Below are 5,023 nucleotides of genomic sequence, written 5' to 3' on the forward strand. Positions count from 1 at the left end.
AGCCCTCGTGGTAGCCTTTGCGCGGAAACGTTCAAACAAACAACAAACGAAGTCGTACCCAAGTTGACCTGGCATGGTCTGGTGGTTCGGAACCCTCGTCCATCAAACATACTTGTTCTTTCAGCTGTGGGTGAAATATAATGTAACGGTCAATCCAACTGTTCGCTGGTAAAAAGAGTAGTCCAAGAGTTGGCGGTAGGTGATGTTAACGTGCAGCCTTCCCTTTAATCTATCATTGCTAAATTAGAGACGGCTAGCGCAGATAGCCCTCGTGTAGCTTTGCACTCAATTCAAAACAAACCAAACCGATCTACCCAGGTTTAGACCGTAGCTTGCTGAGAGTTGATGGCTTGCTGACTGAAGGACTTGATTCTGAATGAGACAGTTTATATAGGACACTCAGGCTGCTACCAATATAGGAAGCCTAACCTCAATCGTGATTGATGTCACCTGTGTTCAGCCGAATGTGACTGGAGGTGCCATTGGTAGATGAAGTCTATCAGTCAGAGGTATCTTGCTGACAAGGGAGGCGCCAAATATTGTTAGGTGAAGAAGAGAAACCATGAAGCAGAGGTGAGCTATGACTACAATTGGTATGAATAACCCTGGAGTTATCCATATATAGGGGCTCAAAAATATCCTGTGTCCCTGATATTGTGAGTTTCTAAGCCTGGTGTTGTCCGAGGTATAATACTACCATCGTCACAGGTCCCTTTGATTTCTCCTCTGGTGTTAAAGGATTGATCTGAGGAATACTGGATTACTTCATTAAACATTTCAAACAATTCAATGCTTGAATGGTATGGTGCAACAAAAGTCAGTGTTATGTCTAATGCTGAGTCTTAATGGACCAATGGTCGTCTTGGTCTAATCCTAGAATGAAGGAGCAACTTAGTGACTGAGTAACGCTGACTCTTACACTTTCTTGAGATCCAAGCAATCCATTAGATTGAGTTTAAAGTTTGAAGGAGGAGGTTCCTCAGAAAATTTGGCTTCTACTTGGGAAGTCGTATCCCATCGTGGCATCTGTAGATTGTGAGGATATACCAAGCGAAATTATGTGTCACCTAAGTGCCAAAAACATTTAAACTCTGAATGATTTAGTATCCGTAGTTCAGAGTTGTAACTTTGAGCAGGATGCTAGAGAGAAGAAGCCTGTAGTGAATAGTTGTAATGGCTTTACCTAGGCTAGCCAGCTTTCCTGAGATGCATGTATATAAAAAGTAAAGTTGGTATGCCCAATGTTTTAATTTGTTTTTGATATGATATGCTCAATCACGCAGTGTGAAATATTTGATAAGAGTACAGTTTTTACTTAATACTTTCATAGCATTTATTGTCGGTATAAGTTGCAGTTACAACACGTGCTAGTTCAGGCTTTGAATGTTGAACTGGAAGCAGAAGATGACGTATGGTTAGAAATGCTTTGGAAGTAAGAAATTTATGTTAATAAAACCTTACAGTCAGAAGCTTGAACAAGTTGAACTTAGGTCTGTCACTATAACAACCAGACAGTGGTGAAAGATTCCAGTGCATGTGAGTGAAAGATGTGTTAGCTGTAATCATTTGCTTGTCAGGTGTATGTACCAGTGGAAACCTTCTGAACAAGATGTCCACAGTTTTTAGCATTATAAGCATTAGTACACACGCCTGTAGAAACGGCACTTTCTGTCTAAAGCAGATTGTACCTGTGACTGAACCTAGACAACTTGCAAACCTACACTTCTAGCTTAACTTCTGACCGATTTGAAACCAAAATGTTCACGTGTTTTCAGTATTTTTGGCTATCTTTTCCACCAAACTAACAAGAAGTTCACATCCTTTAATTTGCTTGTTTTACCACTTAACTCTTTCTCTCCAATTAGAAGATGGGTGTTTTATTTTTGGCAACAACTTCAACTTAGAGGAGCATCTAGCAGTTCCCAGAACTACTGGGGTTGACCTGACCTTTTCCATGGCTGAAGGAGGGGGTTATTATAAAAACATATGTATTGCCGACACGTATGATTTACATGCTCTTAAGGTGGTCACAAAATGGTTAACCTTCAGGTTCAAGAAGTCACTTTAACAGTTATTGCCTTCATTTTTACCCAGTCCTGAGCTGGTAGTGACCAGGCCAGTTATGATCAAGAGATCATTATTTCTCCCTACCACCATACTAGTAGAGTCAAGCCCGCTTGCTACACAGCCAGTGAAGCTCACACCACCAGCAGAGACAACTCCATTTGTGATCAAGACTGAAGTGATGGAAAAGAAGTGTAGCCGTGGAAATAAACAAACCACACCCACTGACAAATAATCTACAGCTGCCTTGACAAACCTGTTGTGGAAATTTAACGCATTGTTCCAGGCTGTTACACAGTGTGTGCCCTCACTTCTTTCACATACTTTTTCATTGGTGTTTTTTTCTTCTATTATTTCTCTTTCATTAACACAATAACACAGAACTTTACTGTTCGTTGTTAATAACTTATAGTTATCACTTATGTTATAAAATTATATAAAAATTTACTCTTCATCATCTTACATAGTTACCAGTGATGTTATTGCAACTTGAGATAGATATGGTGTAAAATATAACACCATTCATCTTCAGTAACTTGAAGTGGGGTATTTTAAGGCATTAAACTTTTTCTTTTGATTTAATTTTGTAGTGTATGAAAGTTGATATTGTGTTAAAAGGACGTGTGTGTATTTGCAAATTTGAAATTTGATTACTGTTGAAATGTTCGTTTTTCTTTTTCCTCAGACCTTTTGTTCGGGCATGCACGTAACGTCAACATATGGCACAAGAGCTTTAACATGTAGTAATGCTAGTTCTGGAATGTAGCGAACTTGCTTGTGTCTTAATTACTCATTGTCGTGGGTGTTTCCTCTTTGATGCCAATTAATTTCTCTACTGGACGATGCTGTAGAACTATATGGTTTAATTTCATGTTGTTTCTCTAGTGAAACCAACTGTGTAGAGATTTAGCGATACCTGAAGGTTATACCCTCTATGTGTTTAATTATTGAACGACCACAAGTAATGTGGGTAGTGCATGCGCTTTGGGAGAGTTAACACTGTTGCTTTCTTAATGTAGTCCACTCGCTTCTCTCATCCAAATTTTTTTCTTCATATTTCTTGCAACTTCTCATCAGACTCCGAGTGCTCATGAAAGTTAGATAGTGAAACAATTCGTCGTCTATATACACTCGCCGATTTGATTTGTATTGATAACGAATAAATATTGCTCTTTTTTACATTATGTTCAGTTTCGTTTTTAATTCGAACTCAGTCGGAAATGCCGATCTAACTCTACCTAACTTTTTTTTTCTGTTTTTCTTCCTCTTACTCTGCCGAGCAAAACTAAGCAATTAGCGTGCAAGACTGTGAAGCTGAGATTCCATAGTTCTTGTTCCGTTACTGCCACAAAAAGAGTTAAATTCCATTGTTTCGTCTGAAAAGAGTAACCCTATTGTTGGGAGTGGATGATGTTGACTAGCTGTCTGTCTTCTAATTTATCACTTTAAAATTATGGATGGCTAGGGCAGATAACCCTCATGTAGCTTTGCGCTAAATCCAGCAAAAAAATAAACACCTGGTGTTACTGGTGTTACTTTTCTTACTGTAAGGCAATCAGAGTATTTGAGAATAGCGCACAAAGTCTTTTATCTTTTTCTTTTTTAAATTTTCACCTAAAAGTTAAAACTCCCTAACCCTTGACAGGTTAAAAACTCCTACTTACCTATTTAAATATTCATACCACATGAACTGTTTGTAGTATATTATGTGGTAAAGATTGTCTTGAAAAATTATAAAGCCCAAAATTTCTTGCAATGTGGTCTTTTTTTTTTTTTCTAAACATTTTAAAGATAAAGCATTCAAATTCAGTGCCTAATTTCTTCAATCCTGAATATATATGTTTTCTTTTTTAATGACTAAAAATTTTCGATGAAAGTGAAATGTACTTTCGTGAATCATATCACGGTTGTATTTTAATTAATAAGAAGAAATTCTTGGAACTAATGAACGGAGTGAATTTTAACTTATTTTGTAAAACCTTGTTGAGGGCAAAAGTAGAGAGTCTCGTGGAAACTGAATCAAATTGCCATCCACGCACACGGAAACCTTTGAACTGCTGATTTAATATCAATACATTGATTGTGACTGTTCATAACCACCACTTGGTGGAAAATGTTTTTACTATATATTCGCGTGCTACAAGGAGAATGAAATACCCAGTTGTTGTTGTTTGAACATATCTAGCCGAGTACTTGAGACATGTCTATTGAAGTCTGGTAATACGTTCTGTTACGTATTACAATTCTGAATGGTTTGAAACCAAGCTAAATGATAATTTAAATTCAGTAGTTAAGTAAATGCCGATATATCTCCAATTTATGATATTTGCCAACAAGATTGATATACACAGTTTCCTTTTTATTTTTATATACAAATGTTTTAATATACAATCAATAATGCAATTTACAATAACAGTTATTACAAACAGTGATACACACACACACACAAGTTCCACAAACTTGCAAACAATATAAAGTCTTCTTTCTAGTCTGGAACTTCCTTGATGTCTTATCGAGAGTTTACGACGAGCGAGTTAATTTCGAGTTGATGTAGGTATAATTCACTCAACAGGGAGCTAGCTAGCCCTGTAGTTCTCGCTGATCAAACACCGATTACAGGTTGAGTTTCCACCAATGACGTTAGGTAATGTTTTCGTTACAGTACTAATGTCCGATGTGAATCCACTGAAGTTAAATGGTTTGCAATGTACGAACTTTATAAACGTTCCTGGTCAAATATCTGAAGTTCCCGATTAATAAGCGTTATAACAATCATAGTTATAGCTTCTGAAGTTTATAGCACACCAATTACAGCATCCCAATAATAGATACTCCTTTTTTGGCGCGTCGCGTTGGTTTTATTTATAGGCGTGTGGAGAGTTTCTCGAATTCAGGTTACGTCAGGTTACAATACTGACGCTACACTAGCGTTTACGTACACACATACATTGTTGATTCT

At 37.2% G+C, this 5,023-nt stretch overlaps 1 protein-coding gene across 5 annotated transcripts in view; it reads left to right on the forward strand.

The window, feature by feature from the left end:
* LOC106458555 (LARGE xylosyl- and glucuronyltransferase 2-like) overlaps positions 1-5,023 on the forward strand; it is an 81,263-nt gene that overhangs the window by 33,973 nt on the left and 42,267 nt on the right. The window lies entirely within an intron of this gene.

Source organism: Limulus polyphemus, unplaced genomic scaffold (genome assembly GCF_000517525.1).
Source record: "Limulus polyphemus unplaced genomic scaffold, Limulus_polyphemus-2.1.2 Scaffold485, whole genome shotgun sequence".
NCBI classification, from domain to species: Eukaryota; Metazoa; Arthropoda; class Merostomata; order Xiphosura; family Limulidae; genus Limulus; species Limulus polyphemus.